The sequence below is a fragment of the Leptodactylus fuscus genome, chromosome 5, assembly GCF_031893055.1.
Source record: "Leptodactylus fuscus isolate aLepFus1 chromosome 5, aLepFus1.hap2, whole genome shotgun sequence".
NCBI classification, from domain to species: Eukaryota; Metazoa; Chordata; class Amphibia; order Anura; family Leptodactylidae; genus Leptodactylus; species Leptodactylus fuscus.
In genome coordinates this window covers 113,083,981-113,105,006 of record NC_134269.1, presented here as the reverse complement: position 1 = coordinate 113,105,006, position 21,026 = coordinate 113,083,981, and the positions used below count along the sequence as shown (strand labels likewise).

The 21,026-nt window shown below is 41.2% G+C and overlaps 1 protein-coding gene across 1 annotated transcript in view; it reads right to left on the bottom strand.

The window, feature by feature from the left end:
* The window catches only part of PCLO (piccolo presynaptic cytomatrix protein), a 305,609-nt gene that overhangs the window by 54,151 nt on the left and 230,432 nt on the right, over window positions 1-21,026 (bottom strand). The window lies entirely within an intron of this gene.

Sequence of the window (21,026 nt, the reverse complement as noted above, 5' to 3'; positions counted from 1 at the left end):
TAGAAAGGCTATTTTACATGTACCTTTTACATGTAAATTGCCTCAGTAGATTTTGAATAAGTTCGTTTTTATCCATATGTTACTGAGCTTCCACCGTGCACCAAAAGTGTCTGTGATCACAGTCTGCTCTATGTGTATTTACAGTAGAGAGTCATCAGCACAGCAGCCTCTGCTATACATACACATAGGGCAGACAGTGCACACGGACACTTCTGGTGCACGGTGGAAGCTCATTAATATATGAGAAAAAACTGACTTATTCCAAATCTACGTGTTTCAAGGCATGTGCCTCTTACTCATGGTACCATGCTTTGAAACGTGTAGGTCTTGTTCCATCCTGGTTCTACTTACAAATGCACATGTTACATTGATGTCTATGTAAGTCTCTCTTTTTCTATTTTTTCTATTTTTTTTTGTATCTGGTGATTCCTTTTTTATGTATGTTTATGGAAAATTAAAAGTTATATTTTACCTAACAAGGCTTTATTGTGCTGAAGTTTTACTACACTATTTTGGACTATTTGCCTAGAACTGAGAAGCGTTTTTTCATGCACATTAAGCCTCGCTGATTTAGAACATTCATGATCTGTAGAGATCCTTTTCTGTTTGTGGATTATTCCAAATCTACTGAGACAATTTAGATACAAAAGGTAGGTGTGAAATAGCCTTTCTAAATGCTATGCAAGGATGTGCTTATCTAAAAATGACTTTTCCCAATGATAGAGCCCCTTTAATTACTTGGTGCCTTTCGTTTTACTCTTCCTGGCATATTTTTGTCCAGTTCTGAGTCACCCTGTTATTTCAGTAAAATTGTCACCAGTTTCTCAGACTGCTCTGATATAGTACAATGCGGGGTGGGGAGAGTGTCTTGGACTAACAAATCACAGTGTGCATAGTAATCTGAAAAAGTGTGAACAATTTTACAGAGACAAAGAGAAAACTGAAGAAATGTACCAGAAAGATTATGCATTATCCATTTATTATGAACCAGAAGGACACTTTAATCCCTTAAATTTGAGACCTAAGCAACAGTGTTAACAAAATTGTACCTACTGTATAAGAAGTCTATTGCAGAGGTGTTGGACATTCACTAACCTTCTTCATAGTGAGACTGGACACCAAATAGTGTTGTCATTAGTTGCTTAGGAAGCCTCCATAAGCAAATGTAAATGAGTTTGAGGGGTAGGACAAGGACCTAACTCTGGGTAAATGCTGAAATTCACTTAATTTACACTTAATTTATTATTACAAACATTGGTTCTACGTATTCTAATTTAATATAACAAAATGAGATTATTATTTTCTGGCAAGTGATTAAAACAAAACATTTGGTGTCATGCCTATGTCACTCTACTCATTGCTGTAAACAGCAGAGCAGGATTATATCCATGGGTGTGTAAATGGAAAGTGTGTATTTTTTGGTGGATGTTACTGATCAATTTAATTCTAGTAATGTAGAATTATAAAAACCACAAAATTCATAGTGCACCATGATATAGTGTATCTTGAGAATATTTCAATGAATGTGATTTCTTAAAGTAGCATTTTCTCTTTTAAAATAAAAATTCCTCAAAACTGTAACTGTCAAAAACAACATAACGACATAATTTAACATTTAAGATACATGTTCATGGACACTATTGACTGAAACATACACAGGGTATATTTCACTTTACTGAGCAAAAAAACAAAGCAAATAAAATGTAATAGATAGAATTTAGTAAAAAAAATAATTTGAATTTTGAATATTTTTGTGCTGCTTTAAGAAGAAATCTCACATTCTCATTTTTCACACAGCAAGCTGAAATATTTTAGGACTGCACACAAGGAATGTCCACTGCAAAATGGTACAATCATAACTTACAAAAACTAAAATGGATCTTCGTACATGTTTTGCGGTAATCCTGTGCTGTGGCATAACAAAATCCAAAAATAATAGATTGATAACGTTGTATGGACCTATCATACCCACCTTACAAACATATTACAGTATTAAAACTTGTACTTCAGCAATATAGACCTATTAACAAAACTGTATATATTAAAGAAAAGACAAACAGTATTCAAATATGCCTTCAGTGAAAAAGCAAAAGTGTAGAGTAGGGCCCAGAACTTCAATATCTGCACACTGACATCACCATTATGATCAATTAAAACAAAATTATCAATATGTAATCAAAGTGTAGACTTTCAGCTTTAATTCGTGTGATTTAACAGCAATATTACATTCTAGTAGAGACCATTAGAGATGAGCGAGTAGTACTTGATCGAATAGGTATTCGATCGAATACTACGGTATTCAAAATACTCATACTCGATCGAGTACCACTCGCTGTTCGAATGTAAAAGTTCGATGCAGAACCAGCATTGATTGGCAGAATGCTATACAGTCGGCCAATCAATGCTGGTTCTTCTCCTACCTTTAGAAGTCTTCTCCGTGCAGCTTCCCTGCGGCGTCTTCTGGCTCTTCATTCACTCTGCCAGGCATTGGGCCTGGGCAGAGCCGACTGTGCATGTCCACTTGTAGTGCGGGCATGCGCAGTCGGCTCTGCCCAGGCCCGATGCCTAGCAGAGTGAATGAAGAGCCGGAAGATGCCGCGGGGACACTGCAAGGAGAAGACTGCTCGGAGGATCCAGCCTGACCCTCACTCGTGGACTTGGTAAGTGTAATTTGATCGAACGTTACCTACCCATGAAATGAGCATTTTCCCCCCATAGACTATAATAGGGTTCGATATTCGATTTGAGTAGTCGAATATTGAGGGGCTACTCGAAACGAATATAGAACCTCAAACATTTTACTGTTCGCTCATCTCTAGAGATCATATAAAACCATATCTTATAAACTATTCTCCCCACTTCAATCTCTTCTTACAATGTGGGACATACAGCTCATATGCAATATCTTACTTTCAAGATATCTCCTTAAGAGTTAATCCTGGTTTCATCTGTTCACATAATTTTGTTTCTGAACTGAACAGATTTTTGTAATCTTTCCCAGCAAACTCTAATCTCTCTCTTTTGTTCTGGAGTGCAACTGTTTGCACCTTGAGATCCAGTAAGCCATCTTAATATCTTCATCAAGGAAGAAATTCTGTATTCAAACATTTTAGTTGTCTCTTGTCCTTTGCGGTTTTGGAAGCAGCATGTCAATTACACCTATAGAAATGTTGGTGGTTTTCCTATAGGTATAATGGAGGCAAAAAGTCCACAGAGGAAACCTCAGCAGAGTTTATGTGAAAAGCAGATGTGCTTTTTCCCACACCGCTTTTTCGCTGTAGCCCGCTATATAGGCCTTAGCCTAAGGATGCATTCACACAGAGCAAAATGGGGAGGATGATGCGCGGATTTTGGCGCGAATCTGCGCGGAATCCATGTTAGATTCAGCACGGAAAAAAAGCCTCCCCATACAGGCTTTTTTCCACACTGAATGTACTGCGTGGATTTTGGTGTGAATCCGTGCGGTTTCTGATCCATTTTTCTCTGTGTGAATGCACCCTAAAACAATAAAAATCACAAGGCCACATTTCTAAATAATCACATATTTTTGCATTTGAGAAATTAGAGAGGGTAGTAAAAAAAACAGTGCTAGATTTAGGTGTACACCTCTTTATAAATCTGGTACATTTACAATTTTCTAATTGTTAATAATTTTTTTAGCCATGTTATGAGCAGATATTCTATTATACCACTGACTTACTCCATTAAAGACTTTGATCTATGATATGATATGATGGATTTAAAGAACATTACAGCTTGTCTACACCCAGGTAAAAAGACAATTATATTAGCAACTTTGGAATAAAGGTATAAAAGTAAACTTTTCTTTTTGCCAATAGCACACTACAATAAAAGACCAAGCATTTATTTCAACAAAGCAGCTGGATCACTTTTGTTTTTCAATGCACATTTCTCAATACCCTTCTCTAAGCAGCTGCTGCGAGCTTTCACCACCCATGTAGCTGTGTGGCTACAACTGTCTGTTTCCCTGAGAAGATAATACTTGCTAATTTTCTTTACAAATTTGCCACAATTTTAGCAATATCTACACCTAGGTAGTTTGAGGATGGAAGGTTATCTGTACATTCTGGACAATCTTTCCCTTATGCAACCAACCTATTTTTCAATGTACCATATTTCAGCCATGGAAGGTAAAATTGGGATTCTTCTTTAAGCTTCCATTTAATAAAGGATTTGATGACCTATCAAGAGGTGAAGTATTAACCGTTCCAATTACCTGTTGACTGCCCTAGACCAACCTAGATGGTCAAGCATCTTTACAATTAATATAATTACAGTCCTAAACTATCAGTTATATTGTAAGTAACAAACTAATTGTCCTGTTCCAAACCACCAGGTACACCGACATGACCGTTCACCGGCCTAGATCATCAGTAATTTATATATTAACCCCTTTCACTGTCCTATAATGACAGTAACTCATACTCTACTAACATGCTAACGACTAAATGCTAAAACCTTGTACGGACAATAGCCACGGACACTGCTGAGCGGACTTGCCCCTTTAATTTGCATTTTTCCACATACATTAAATGTTACATTGTGGAATATGTGAAAAATATCATTTTTAGATAAAGCAACTTGACTTAAAGTGTACCTATCATTCTTGGTGAATTTTCATAAGTTTTTTGTGTGTGTACATGAGAAACAATACTATTCTAAACATCTATATTATTTATGTATGCATTTTTTTTACCAGTTTTCTTCCTAAGCGCGTTTAATCTTTTAGTGCTGGTTGTTGAAATCAGCTACCAAAGAAGCAAATAGCTGTGATGATGTTTTTCATACATAGAATGGAGAGAAAAGTAGATCCCACTCCCCTATCTTTACTCACAAACCCTCAAAAGTAGCAGCAGCATGGAGGCCATTAAATATCAGTAACAAGCTACACAAATGTTGCTGCAAATTTAACCCTGGGATGAAGCAGTAGAAGCAGCAGCAGTGACATTCCCTCTGCTATCTATAAACTTTATAAGCAGTGGGCAATAACTGTAATGTAAGATGATAATCTGTCTGAATGTCTACCTCTCCAAAAAAAGATTTTATTAATGAAGTCAGGGTGAATAATCAGTGTCGGAGATGGGAAAGGAAAAGAAGTGGCTTATAAGTGGAAAATGACATTATTTTTATAATAAGAGATATTTGGCAACGTTTTTATATTTGCTTGAATGGAGTTTTCCAACAAACATAACCATATGTAAATCTGTAGACATTTACATGAAACATGAATTTAAACATTTTGCAGAAATCCAAAATTTTTTCTAACTATCTTAGTAGTGACAGTATGCCAACAGGGCCGCTTAACCTATAGGGCCAATAGTGAACTTGCACCAGGCTCTATCAACTAGACACTCCAAACTCAATATGGAAAGTGGAAAAATACTTGGAAACCTTCTTTCTTCTACATTAGTATGGACAGAAAGCCAAATTTTAAGCTAAAGAAACATTAGTATGCACCCCTTTAAATCACGTTGCCCATGACAACCACAGATGGCATAGGCAATGGGAAATCCAACAGCCCCCACCCTTAACTGTCATTGTGTGTGATGTGGTGAGACCTCCAAAAATTACTTTTCTGGCCCTTCATGTGAGCCCTTCCAAATTAAGTTAGAGGCCCTTCAGCTGAGCCACACATAAATTTTCTTTTCAGGCCCTTGGAGTGAGCCCCCCCAAACTTAGCTTCAGGCCCTTGGGGGGAATTGAGACTTTAACCAGCAGAGTATTAGGCCCTTAAAGTGGGTTGAGCCTTGTACCAGTAGAGTATTAAACCCCTGAAGTGAGTTGAGCCTTGTAGAATCAGAGTTTTAGGCCCTTTAAGTGAGTTGAGCCTTGTACCAGCAGAGTTTTAGGCCCTTTGGGTGAATTAAGCCTTTAACCAGCAGTGTTTTAGGCCCTTTGGGTGAATTGAGCCTTTAACCAGCAGTGTTTTTGGCCCTTGGGGTGAGTTGAGCATTGCACCAGCAATGTTTTAGTTTTTGGCCCTTTGGGTGAATTGAGCCTTTAACCAGCAGTGTTTTAGGCCCTTGGGGTGAGTTGAGCATTGCACCAGCAATGTTTTAGTTTTTGGCCCTTTGGGTGAATTGAGCCTTTAACCAGCAGAGTTTTAGTTTTTGGCCCTTGGGGTGAGCCCTAAAAAAATAGTTTTCAGGCCCTTGGGGTGAGCCGTAAAAAAATTATTTTTCAGTCCCTTGGGGTGAGCCCTAAAAAAAAGGTCAGGTCCTTCGGGTGAGCCCTAAAAAAAAAAATCAGTTTTCAGGCCCTTGTGATGAGCCCTAAAAAATTATTTGTAAGGCCTTTGGGGTGAGCCCTAAAAAATTATTTGTAAGGCCCTTGAGGTGAACCCTAAATAATTATTTGTAAGGCCCTTGGGGTGAGCCCTAGAAAATTATTTGTAAGGCCCTTGGGGTGAGCCCTAAAAAATTATTTGTAAGGCCCTTGGGGTGAGCCCTAAAAAAATATTGGTAAGGCCTTTGGGGTGAGCCTTAATGGGGTGATTTTAATTGGTTTTTAACAGTGATGGTGGTGGAGGAGGAGGGCGATGAACTTGTGAGCTGGCACAGAAACATGGAACTGTGTCTCATCATTAGCACTGAGGATGGGACATGCTGGTTGCGGGTCCACAACCACTACATTGCCAGGAGAGGCAGACTCTTGTGTTACTACACGCCTGGAGGTAGTGGCTGACTGTCTGGTGCAAATGCCGCTGGAAGCAATATCCGCTATCCACTGCAACACCGGTTCCTGGTGCTCGAGTCTCATCAGCGGGGTACCCTGCACCCTGCTTGACATTGTGGATGAGGGCACTGCTGGCTGCCCCTCTCCAGCAGCCATTGTATCCGCAGTAGTTCAACTGGATCCCCAGCTGGATTTCCATGTCCCCATCCTCGTCCCTTTGTGCTACCCTGACGCATTTTCAGATGTGTGCAGGTGATGACGGTATACAACTTTCTTCTCACCCCTATGGGACAGTTAGAACATATACCAGTTGTAAGGAATTTGAGCCCTAAAAAGGGCTTTTGTGAAATTTTGGCAGGTTGAGTGTATATACGGTTGAGTATATACACTCTTCCTGCAGTGTAGCTCTGAAAAGAGCTGTTGGTTTTCAGTTTTCCTGCCTAGCAGAATCTAATCGCTATCTGACCCTCAGTACTATGTCTCTCCCTATCTCACCAAACCGCATCTGACACAAAAATGGCTGACACTATTCTTATAAATCCGAGGTCACCTGATTTTGCCAGCCAATGGCTTTTTCCTATTTTTTTTTAATGCCTATGTTTTCCTGCTTCCTGTCCCACCTCCCCTGCACAGTTATTGGTGCAAAAAAAAACGCCAGGGAAAGTGAGAGGGGATACAAATTTTTACTGCGTTTACCATGTGGTATTCGATTGAAATCAAATATGTTGAATACCATAATATTCGATCGAATACCTGCTCGATCGAACGGTATTCGCTCGTCTCTAGAAATAACCAAAGTAAAGTATTTAACAAGTTATCTAGTTGATAACTTACCCCTTTAAGGATTATTACTATAGTTAATACTATAATTCGTCATTAGGTGAATTGGTCATAATATTTCTCAGTTTATGTTCAGCCAGTAGTGTTGCTTTACTAAAATGACTAAGCATGATGCAGTGAACTGCTGTGTTCTCTATGCAAGCTGTTGAAATCAATAAATGTTGCTGGGAAATGTTAATCAAATCCACCCTCTGTTTTATAACCTAATTATGCTCTATGATAATATGTCATCTAAATAAGTTACAAAATACAGGGGAGTAAACAGGCTACTAAATAACAGATATTCTTCAGCACTACTGCCATGCCACAAATAATCAGAACCCTAGTGAAATAATAGTGGTGGAAAAAAGTATGACACTACTTGAGATGCATCAGGTGAATGGAGCCATGTGGCTAAGTTTAACATATAAATTAGGAACACATCTATTAAAACATAAGCTCTACAACCTTTGCATAACTTAATAGGGCAATATTTCTTATCGGAACAAATGTTACTTTCTTCACTTATCTATTTCCTGTCCCTTCACCTCTATAAACTGACATTCACATTGAAATCTCTGCTAAATTCTATCTTGCTAAAGCAAGATGGGACTGAAGCTCAAATGTGTGTGAGATTAAAGGGTTTTCCAGCCCCTAATACAAGTCAATACAAAAAAGGTACAATACACTGACTTGAAAAAGAATAACAATGTTTTGAACTTTTGACTTTCATGATCCATATCTCACCATCCACTACACATTTCATAGACAATCATCTTGGCTATGTCATACATAAACTTGACTTGCAACTATTTAGTTTATGATTAGTTATGCAGACTCTTGTCATGTAACTGCATAACACTACACTCAAGTACGATGGGTATAAAAAGGATGGCATAGTGTTCCAGTAGAACAACGACCCAAAGCTTACATAGAGATTACTGAAGAAATGGTTCAATGAAAATGACGTAGAGGTGCAGGATTGGCCTCCACAGTCCTCAGACCTCAACCCCATTGACGACTTGTGGATAGAGTTGAAGAAAAAGATGTATTCATATGCAAGTGAATTGACCAATATGCACCATCATTGGGAATGTGTAGCAGGGACCTGGGATCAGATTTTGGTTGCGACATGCTTGAATCTGATCAAGAACATGCCTAGAAGGATTCGGGCAGTGTTTTAGATTTAGATTTTTAAGAACAAAACAGTAAGAATGCAGGTGCATGACAAAAATCTGCATAACTAATAATACGCTAATGTGCAAGTCAAATTTATAGTCAAGATGATTGTCTATAAAATTATGGTAGTCTCACATTCAAAGCAGTAGTGGATGGTGAGATATGGAGCCTGAATCTCAAAAGTTCAGAACATTGTTACCCTTCTGCTCATCAGTGTATAAAAGTCAGTGTATAAAACACATGAAACCAGCACTGATAGCATTTCCAAGCAGATAAAAGCAACATTTTTATCTGTATTGATAAATATCCACCCTAGACACATATAGACACACATTTCCTGAGGCCTCTCTTTGTACATATTTCAGGAACTCACATGACATGTGGTGCAATGACTCTCCTTTTTTCACTGATTTATGCAGTGTTTGTTGAAGGTTAGATACCCTTAAAGCATTTATTATATTTATCAGAGATGAGTGAGTAGTATTCCATCGAGTAGGTATTCGATTGAATACTACGATATTCGAAATACTCATACTCGATCGAATACTACTTGCTATTCGCAGTAAAGATTTGATTCAGAACCAGCGTTGATTGGCCGAATGATATACAGTGTACAGCATTCGGCCAATCAACGCTGGTTCTGACAGAGGCTCGTCTGTGACGAGGCGGAGTCTAAGATCGGACCACAGCAGTCTTCATTGTGGTCTGATCTTAGACTCCGCCTCGTCACAGACGAGCCTCTGGCAGAACCAGCGTTGATTGGCCGAATGCTGTACACTGTATAGCATTTGGACAATCAACGCTGGTCAATGCATTCCTATGAGAAAAAGTCAGCTCTCACATAACCACAAGCTACCAGCTCTCCCAACTAGCAAAGACTAGCTGCAGAACCAGCATTGATTGGCCGAATGCTATATAGTGTATAGCATTCGGCCAATCAATACTGGTTCTGCAGGACGAGTAAGGGCCGGTTCACATTAGCGCTTGCTTCCTGTCCAGAAGGAGTCCACAGGAGGACCCCCCGAACGTAATATCAGCGCAACTGCAAGCGCATGGACCCTATAGACTTTAATGGGGTCCGTGTGCTTGCCGTGCACTGCCCGCACAAATCATTCGTGAGGGCAGTGCGCTGCAAGCACACAGACCCCGTTATAGTCTATGGGGTCCGTGCGCTTTAACTGTACAACACTCCTCCTCAACACTCCTCAACTGCACTTTGCTCCTCCTAAACACTCTCCTCCTGCTACTCGTGGACTTGGTGACTCTCCTTTAGTCGAATAGTAGTTTCCCCTGAAAAGAGCATTTTTTTCCCCATAGACTATAATGGGATTCGATATTCGATCGAGTAGTTGAATATTGAGGCTCTACTCAAAACGAATATCGAATCTTGAATATTTCACTACTTGTTCATCTCTAATATTTATAAAATCATTTATAAAAATATCCAGCTGTCATGTCATTCATTAAAAGGAAATCCCGCCTATACTGACAGAGAAAGTATTTTATTTGAATTTCATTAGACAGATTTAAAATGATAGGAACTATATTTTATTTAAGCTTAAGAAGTAGTTAATGGTAGATTTAGGGAAACAAATCTAACATTTTATAACCTTGAAACGCTCAAGTAGAAATACAAATGTGTCACAAGTTTGCAGCTTTTCTAAACACAGCATGATTTTGTGACAAGTCATCCCAGTGATACTACCCTATTTGTATCTATGTGTGACCTCCTGGTGGGGAAGGTGAATTGCAGCCTTTTGTTAGTATGTTGTGATACTGTAACAAATTGTATTCCATAACCACTTCCGGACCGCCCATAGACTATATACGTCCGGGAAGTGGTTGCCTAGTTCTGCCAGGACGTACCTGTACGTCCACCAGAACACAGCAGCTGCATGGAGATCGTGTAGCTGCTTTCACTAGGAGCCGGCTGTAACTTCAGCCGGAGCTCCCAAAGAGATAGCAGGGAAGATTTATTGCAGCTATGCCATAATTCAGCTGTCCTCTGACCCGGCGGACACGTGATCCGCTGGGAGCAGAGTCTTACCAGAGCTGCTGGGTCCTACAGGACTCAGATCAGCTCAGTAAGCTGTATATACAGCGTGCAGGAGGCTGTATTCCTCCTGTATCTGAGGTTAAATGTACCAGCCCCAGTTATAGGAGAAATCAGCCTCAAGTACAAAAAAAATAAGTGATCAGATGTCCCCAAAGGTCTCTTATTACCTTATGGGGACACAATCTGAAAAAAATAAAAATATAATAAAAAAGTTTTAAAAAAATGTAAATAAAATAATAATAAAAAATAAATAAATAATACGCTAATAAAACGCCATTATAAAAGGTTATAGCCCCACCCCGACAAAACCATACAAAATAAAAATTACCGTAACGGAGAGGAAAAACTATATTATAAAGTTTTTCAGTGACACTTTGTGTTATTAAATTTAAAAAAAAAAAAAAAAAATGAAAACCAGACACAATTTCCCTCCTATTTTGTTTATATTTTCCCAGATATAAAAAAAATTAAAACACATTCGAAAATAAAGATTACATAAAAATAAAGCCCTATGTGTCCCCGAAAAAAGACGCAAAAATTAGTTGACTGAGACATACGGGAAAAATGTTACAGCCCTCAAAACTGCACATACAAAATAAACCTAAAATGTGTCTGGTCCTGGAGCACAAATTGGCCCGGTACTGGTTAACCAAAATGGAAAGTATTGATGTATACGTACATTAAGAAGTGTATATATCAACAGTAAATAAAGCACAGAGTAAGTAAACAAAATTTACCATTTTTACAAATAATTGCACTATTGTGTGTCGAATAGCTAGATTATGGCACTAAAACATTTGACTATTTGCCGCCATATATGGGTTTGGTTGTATGTGTCCAGCTGCATGGTGTGGTGCGTTATAGAATACTACTGTCAATGGAAAGTTACTGTAATTGTTTCTTGTTTATTCTCATGTACTGTTCTCATTTGCTTTAAACTAAAATATAGACTAGTATATCATGTGATAGAAATTTTAGATAAATTGTTTCTTTTTTCATTCACTGACCTTATATTATGTTGTTATAATCTATCACATTTTGCAATTATCATCAATTATTCAAAACTATTCCCTGAAACTGGAGTATGGGGTGATTGGATATGAAGGCTAGATATTCTTATTTTCTTATTTTTTTTTTTTTTTCTTATGGTAGAGTTGGAAGGGACCTCAAGGGCCATCGGGTCCAACCCCCTGCGAGTGCAGGTTTTCCTAAATCATTCCAGGTACCGAAGTAAATGTTCCTTGACAATTTGCTCAAAGATTTTTCCTGCTATCGAGGTCAGACTTACCGGCCTGTAATTTCCTGGATCGTCCCTTTTCCCCTTTTTGTAGATGGGGACAACATTTGCCCTTTTCCAATCTAAAGGGACCACTCCTGTTTCCCATGACTTACCGAAGATTATAGCAAGGGGTTCTGTTATTTCCTCTGCTATCTCTTTCAGGACTCTAGGGTGTAAATCATCTGGTCCTGGGGACTTGGTTTCCTGTAACTTGGCTAAGTGCTCTCTTACCAGACCTTTGCTTATAGTCAGCTTGGAGTCCTCCTTCCCCTCATCTCCATCACCATTAATGTCGATATTTCCATTAGTTTCTTGGGAGAAGACGGATACAAAATATGAATTTAGTAGCTCCACCTGCTGTTCCACCATGTTAACTGTTTCTCCTTTGTCATTCTTCAGTACTCCAATGGTCTCCTTCACTTTTCTTTTGCTTTTAACATATCCCCAAAATCCTTTTACCTTACTCTTTGCCTCTTTTGCAAGCTTCAATTCGTGTTCAGCCTTAGCTCCTTTGATGCTTGTCTTGCAGAGTCTGCAGACTGCTGTGTACTCTTCCTTAGGTATAGTTCCCATCTTCCACTTTTTGTATGTTTCCTTTTTCCTTTTTAGCAGGTTATGTAATTTTTTGGTCATCCATCCTGATATTTTTAGGTGCTTCCCATTTTTCTTCCTTCTAGGTATTGTTAGTTCCTGTGCTTTAATGATTTCCCTACGGAAGATTTCCCACCCTTCATGTGCATTTTTGTGCTTAAGAATTTTGCACCATGGAATTCTGCTAACCCTTGCCTTCAGGCTCTTGAAGTCTGCCCTGCTAAAGTCGAGCCTTGAAGTCTGTGTCTTCTCAGGTCTTCTTCTTCTTCTTGCAACCCCAAACTCAAGTATAGCATGATCGCTGAATCCCAGTGTCCCTGCTACCCGTAGTCCCTTAACCATGTGCTCTTTGTTGGTTAGGACTAGGTCCAAAATGGATGTTCCTCTCGTGTTTTCTTCTACTAGCTGGGCAATGAAGTTGTCTGCTAGAGAGGATAAAAATTTGATGGAGCCTTTACTCTTGGCTGTGTGGGTTTCCCAATGAATGTCAGGGTAATTGAAGTCTCCCATGATCACTATTTCATGTTTCTTTGAGAGCGTGGTCATTTGCTGTGAAAAAATCTCATCCATGTCTTCTGTCTGTCCTGGTGGTCTGTAATAAATGCCTAGTATGATGTCCTTATCATTGTTTTTCCCTTGAATTACTACCCAAATAATTTCCAGTAGATTATCATTCTGTAAAACTGTAATTTCTGTGGAGATGTGTTCTTTTTTAACATACAATGCAACTCCACCCCCTCTTTTATTAGTTCTATTCTTTTTGAATAAGTTGTATCCTTCCATCTGTATGTTCCAATCATGCATGTCGTTCCACCAGGTTTCTGTGATACCGATGACGTCATAGTTTTCCTTGTGTATCATCAGCTCTAGTTCTCCTTGTTTGTTTCCCATACTTTGTGCGTTTGTGTAAAAACATTTCAGATTGTGCTCTGCTGCATCCTTTTCCTTCTGAGTATCCTGTCTTGGGTCCTCTTTACCACATCTAGTAACCTTGTTTAGTATGTCTTTTAGCTGCATGTTCTTGTCTTTCTTTTTTCTTCCCATCCCCTCTTCTTCTAGTTTAAAGCCCTTCTGATGAGTGTGGCAAGTCTTCTGGCAAATATGTTTTTCCCAGGTTTTGTGAGATGTATCCCGTCTCTAGCAAGGAGTCCATCGTAGAGGTAATTCACGCCATGGTCCAAAAATCCAAATCCTTGCTCTCGGCACCACCGTCGAAGCCAGGTGTTTACCTCTAGTATTCTATTCCATCTCCTGATGCCATGACCATCAACTGGGAGGATTGATGAGAATACTACCTGCGCATCCAGTTCCTTCACTGTCTTCCCCAAATTTTCAAAGTCTTTATAGATAGTTGGTAAATCATTTTTTGCCGTGTCGTTTGTACCCACATGTATCAGTAGGAATGGGTAGTCGTCCTTGGAGCTGAGGAGGCTTGGCATCCTATCGGCCACATCCTTGATTTTTGCTCCTGGGAGGCAGCATACTTCTCGTGCGGTTAAGTCTGGCCTGCAGACAGCTGCCTCTGTGCCTCTTAGCAGTGAGTCACCCATAACCACTACTCTTCTTTTCTTCCTTGCAACACCATTTCTTGTTGCTCCTGATTGTCTCTGGGTGACTTTTGTTTCTTCTTTTGCTGATAGGTTATTTTTGTCATTTTCATCCGCCTGCATGAGAGTTTCATATCGGTTACTTAGCTGCGTGAGTGGTGATGGCCTTGTGATCCATTTGCATCCCTTGGTCACATGTGTCCAGTTTTCTGCCTCTGTAGGTTCTCTCAAGTATTCTTCCCTTACTGTATTCGGGGGACTTGCATCAGTCTCTGCAACTGTAGGCTCTCTAGCACTTTCATCCCCCACTGTGTTCTGGAGGCTTGCTTCAGCTTCATCAATGAAGACCTCACTTTCTTTGATGCTTCTCAACGTCACTATTCTTTCTTCCAACCTCTGCACTTTTTCTTCTAAAAGGGCCACTAGTTTACATTTCATACAGGTGAAGTTGGCTTTATGGTCCGGCAGATCTGTAAACATATAGCAAGTGTTGCAGCTCACCATGTGGGTTTTCTCCTCTTCCATGTTGCTCATTAAATTTGGATGAATGATCTTGTATATGTTTTTTTTTTTTTTTCCTCGTCTGACGCCGTCTACGAAGTGTAGAAATTCCCAGCAATCCATGAGATTAAGGCGACTCTTCTCCTCTTCCCAGCATGCACCAGAAGTATTCAAATGAGCTTCCAATCCCAGGTTTTGCGATGTCCTCTAACCAGCAAGACCCAGCAATTCCCAGCAATCGATGAGATTAAGGCGACTCTTTTCCTCTTCCCAGCATGCACCAGAAGTATTCAAATGAGCTTCCAATCCCAGGTTTTGCGATGTCCTCTAACCAGCGAGACCCAGCAATTCCCAGCAATCGATGAGATTAAGGCGACTCTTCTCCTCTTCCCAGCATGCACCAGAAATATTCAAATGAGCTTCCAATCCCAGGTTTTGCGATGTCCTCTAACCAGCGAGACCCAGCAATTCCCAGCAATCGATGAGATTAAGGCGACTCTTCTCCTCTTCCCAGCATGCACCAGAAATATTCAAATGAGCTTCCAATCCCAGGTTTAGATATGATATGATAAATTATTTTAGTAAGACATGACATGCATTTCAAGCTCCATTATTATTTATCAAGTGGGCATTGCAGGAGGTAATAAGTTATACTCTGTTCTCTAATTCACACATATTACAGCTTTTATGCAATAACCTTTCAAGAGAATGAGCATTAACAATAGAGATGAGCGAACAGTGTTCTATCGAACACATGTTCGATCGGATATCAGGGTGTTCGCCATGTTCGAATCGAATCGAACACCGCGTGGTAAAGTGCGCCAAAATTCGATTCCCCTCCCACCTTCCCTGGCGCCTTTTTTGCACCAATAACAGCGCAGGGGAGGTGGGACAGGAACTACGACACCGGGGGCATTGAAAAAAATTGGAAAAAGTCATTGGCTGCCGAAATCAGGTGACCTCCATTTTAGACGAATAGTGGATTTCAAATCCGGGTCATATGAGAATGTGAACTTTGTGACTATGAGACAGGGATAGCTGTACAGGCAGGGATAGCTAGGGATAACCTTTATTTAGGGGGGAATGTTATTAAAAATAACTTTTTGGGGCTCTATCGGGTGTGTAATTGTGATTTTTGTGAGATAAACTTTTTCCCATAGGGATGCATTGGCCAGCGCTGATTGGCCGAATTCCGTACTCTGGCCAATCAGTGCTGGCCAATGCATTCTATTAGCTTGATGAAGCAGAGTGTGCACAAGGGTTCAAGCGCACCCTCGGCTCTGATGTAGCAGAGCCGAGGCTGCACAAGGGTTCAAGCGCACCCTCGGCTCTGATGTAGGAGAGCCGAGGGTGCACTTGAACCCTTGTGCACCCTCAGCTCTGCTACATCAGAGCCGAGGGTGCGCTTGAACCCTTGTGCACACTCTGCTTCATCAAGCTAATAGAATGCATTGGCCAGCGCTGATTGGCCAATGTATTCTATTAGCCTGATGAAGTAGAGCTGAATGTGTGTGCTAAGCACACACATTCAGCTCTACTTCATCGGGCTAATAGAATGCATTGGCCAGCGCTGATTGGCCAGAGTATGGAACTCGACCAATCAGCGCTGGCTCTGCTGGAGGAGGCGGAGTCTAAGATCGCTCCACACCAGTCTCCATTCAGGTCCGACCTTAGACTCCGCCTCCTCCGGCAGAGCCAGCGCTGATTGGCCGAAGGCTGGCCAATGCATTCCTATGCGAATGCAGAGACTTAGCAGTGCTGAGTCAGTTTTGCTCAACTACACATCTGATGCACACTCGGCACTGCTACATCAGATGTAGCAATCTGATGTAGCAGAGCCGAGGGTGCACTAGAACCCCTGTGCAAACTCAGTTCACGCTAATAGAATGCATTGGCCAGCGCTGCTAAGCACACACATTCAGCACTGCTTCATCACGCCAATACAATGCATTAGCCAGTGCTGATTGGCCAGAGTACGGAATTCGGCCAATCAGCGCTGGCCAATGCATTCTATTAGCCCGATGAAGTAGAGCTGAATGTGTGTGCTAAGCACACACATTCAGCACTGCTTCATCACGCCAATACAATGCATTAGCCAGTGCTGATTGGCCAGAGTACGGAATTCGGCCAATCAGCGCTGGCTCTGCTGGAGGAGGCGGAGTCTAAGGTCGGACCTGAATGGAGACTGGTGTGGAGCGATCTTAGACTCCGCCTCCTCCAGCACAGCCAGCGCTGATTGGCCGAATTCCGTACTCTGGCCAATCAGCGCTGGCCAATGCATTCTATTAGCCCGATGAAGTAGAGCTGAATGTGTGTGCTAAGCACACACATTCAGCACTGCTTCATCACGCCAATACAATGCATTAGCCAGTGCTGATTGGCCAGAGTACGGAATTCGGCCAATCAGCGCTGGCTCTGCTGGAGGAGGCGGAGTCTAAGGTCGGACCTGAATGGAGACTGGTGTGGAGCGATCTTAGACTCCGCCTCCTCCAGCAGAGCCAGCGCTGATTGGCCGAATTCCGTACTCTGGCCAATCAGCACTGGCTAATGCATTGTATTGGCGTGATGAAGCAGTGCTGAATGTGTGTGCTTAGCACACACATTCAGCTCTACTTCATCGGGCTAATAGAATGCATTGGCCAGCGCTGATTGGCCGAATTCCGTACTCTGGCCAATCAGCACTGGCTAATGCATTGTATTGGCGTGATGAAGCAGTGCTGAATGTGTGTGCTTAGCACACACATTCAGCTCTACTTCATCGGGCTAATAGAATGCATTGGCCAGCGCTGATTGGCCGAATTCCGTACTCTGGCCAATCAGCACTGGCTAATGCATTGTATTGGCGTGATGAAGCAGTGCTGAATGTGTGTGCTTAGCACACACATTCAGCTCTACTTCATCGGGCTAATAGAATGCATTGGCCAGCGCTGATTGGCCGAATTCCGTACTCTGGCCAATCAGCACTGGCTAATGCATTGTATTGGCGTGATGAAGCAGTGCTGAATGTGTGTGCTTAGCACACACATTCAGCTCTACTTCATCGGGCTAATAGAATGCATTGGCCAGCGCTGATTGGCCGAATTCCGTACTCTGGCCAATCAGCACTGGCTAATGCATTGTATTGGCATGATGAAGCAGTGCTGAATGTGTGTGCTTAGCACACATATTCAGCTCTACTTCATCGGGCTAATAGAATGCATTGGCCAGCGCTGATTGGCCGAATTCCGTACTCTGGCCAATCAGCACTGGCTAATGCATTGTATTGGCGTGATGAAGCAGTGCTGAATGTGTGTGCTTAGCACACACATTCAGCTCTACTTCATCGGGCTAATAGAATGCATTGGCCAGCGCTGATTGGCCGAATTCCGTACTCTGGCCAATCAGCACTGGCTAATGCATTGTATTGGCGTGATGAAGCAGTGCTGAATGTGTGTGCTTAGCACACACATTCAGCTATACTTCATCGGGCTAATAGAATGCATTGGCCAGCGCTGATTGGCCAGAGTACGGAATTCGGCCAATCAGCGCTGGCTCTGCTGGAGGAGGCGGAGTCTAAGATCGCTCCACACCAGTCTCCATTCAGGTCCGACCTTAGACTCCGCCTCCTCCAGCAGAGCCAGCGCTGATTGGCCGAATTCCATACTCTGGCCAATCAGCACTGGCTAATGCATTGTATTGGCGTGATGAAGCAGTGCTGAATGTGTGTGCTTAGCACACACATTCAGCTCTACTTCATCGGGCTAATAGAATGCATTGGCCAGCGCTGATTGGCCGAATTCCATACTCTGGCCAATCAGCACTGGCTAATGCATTGTATTGGCGTGATGAAGCAGTGCTGAATGTGTGTGCTTAGCACACACATTCAGCTCTACTTCATCGGGCTAATAGAATGCATTGGCCAGCGCTGATTGGCCAGAGTACGGAATTCGGCCAATCAGCGCTGGCTCTGCTGGAGGAGGCGGAGTCTAAGATCGCTCCACACCAGTCTCCATTCAGGTCCGACCTTAGACTCCGCCTCCTCCAGCAGAGCCAGCGCTGATTGGCCGAATTCCGTACTCTGGCCAATCAGCACTGGCTAATGCATTGTATTGGCGTGATGAAGCAGTGCTGAATGTGTGTGCTTAGCACACACATTCAGCTCTACTTCATCGGGCTAATAGAATGCATTGGCCAGCGCTGATTGGCCGAATTCCGTACTCTGGCCAATCAGCACTGGCTAATGCATTGTATTGGCGTGATGAAGCAGTGCTGAATGAGTGTGCTTAGCACACACATTCAGCTCTACTTCATCGGGCTAATAGAATGCATTGGCCAATCAGCGCTGGCCAATGCATTCTATTAGCGTGAACTGAGTTTGCACAGGGGTTCTAGTGCACCCTCGGCTCTGCTACATCAGATTGCTACATCTGATGTAGCAGTGCCGAGTGTGCATCAGATGTGTAGTTGAGCAAAACTGACTCAGCACTGCTAAGTCTCTGCATTCGCATAGGAATGCATTGGCCAGCCTTCGGCCAATCAGCGCTGGCTCTGCCGGAGGAGGCGGAGTCTAAGGTCGGACCTGAATGGAGACTGGTGTGGAGCGATCTTAGACTCCGCCTCCTCCAGCAGAGCCAGCGCTGATTGGTCGAGTTCCGTACTCTGGCCAATCAGCACTGGCCAATGCATTTCTATGGGGAAAAGTTAGCTTGCGAAAATCGCAAACTGACAGGGATTTCCATGAAATAAAGTGACTTTTATGCCCCCAGACATGCTTCCCCTGCTGTCCCAGTGTCATTCCAGGGTGTTGGTATCATTTCCTGGGGTGTCATAGTGGACTTGGTGACCCTCCAGACACGAATTTGGGTTTCCCCCTTAACGAGTTTATGTTCCCCATAGACTATAATGGGGTTCGAAACCCATTCGAACACTCGAACAGTGAGCGGCTGTTCGAATCGAATTTCGAACCTCGAACATTTTAGTGTTCGCTCATCTCTAATTAACAACAAAAAAGAAATTGTTGAAACAAATTTAGGGGCTGAAGAAACAAAATAAATGTAAATAAATAATGTATAAGTAATTTATTAGAAATAAATTACTGAGCCTACTTCCACACATCAGCTGTAATGTCCATTTATTCATCTCAAAAGTCATTTTTCTCTTCTTATATGGTTCTTCTAACAAATGAATCTGAGTAAATGTAACATTGTTTACTAATGTATATTATCTTTGTTCCTTTCATAAAGTTTTAGCAAACATGACAAAACGTTTTATAGAGGTGCAGCAAACTTTTAGCTTGACATTTTCATCAGTTTTTGCTGTGTTCCATTTTAATCCAACAGCGATTACTGATTATTCTGAATCATAGTTGAGAATTGGTGAAAAAGGATTTAAAGGAAATTAGTAGAGTAACGATGATTAAGAATAAACATTAAGAGAAGAGCTGCACAGAAAAATCATTCATCAGTTTTGTGTGGACCGGCTCTTCAAATCCAAATATAGTTGTCACTTCAATACTGCAATCCTAGCCAGTAGTCAATTCAATGATGGCAAAATGACAAAATCAACTATTAAGTGGAAAAAACGGACAAAGTAAACGTCCAGAGTTTTGCGCAGGGAGAACATTGAGGAACATTTGTGAAGAATGCCTTTGTGACAAAAAGTAACTGTAAGGTCAAGGTCCACATAATGAAAAACAACTAAAAATTGTTGCAGAAAAAAACTGTGAACTCTCGTTCACTTTCTTACTATTGTAAAACACAATCCAAATATAAAGAAAAAGGTTTCTTCAGTTCACCCGATAATTTCTACTCAATTAATTCCACTCCTCTGGATGCACAGACAATAACCTCTGGACTCCAAAGTTCAAAGTTCAGGAAGAGTAAGATAAAACTCCAGCATCAAATCGACAAGACGTTGGTATTATCTAAAAATGTACTTTTAATTGTCATTTAAAAAAAAAATGAAATCAACAAGCAAAGTATTTGCAATTAGTTATCGTATGAGAAATATCATATATGGATTTCGAGATGTCATGTCTCTTACTCATAACATAAGCTATAAATAAGAGACATGGCGCCACAAAACGCAAAAGCAATACCTAATTGCAAACCCTTTGTCAATTTTTTTAATATAACAATTAAATTAATTATTTCAATTATTTTAACATTTAATTATTCTTGTCCATTCGATGCTGGGCGATATTGTAAAACACAATGTTTCTTTTCCTCTATGTTTTGCAGCAGTCAAAATTGCTGCATTTTTGCAACATGGTACCTTAGCCTAGGGCTAAAATTACACATATGTTCACATTTATTACTGAGTTCTGCTGGATTTAGAGCCAGATTTTGGTGCATGTCTGATGCAAAATTTCACATCCTAT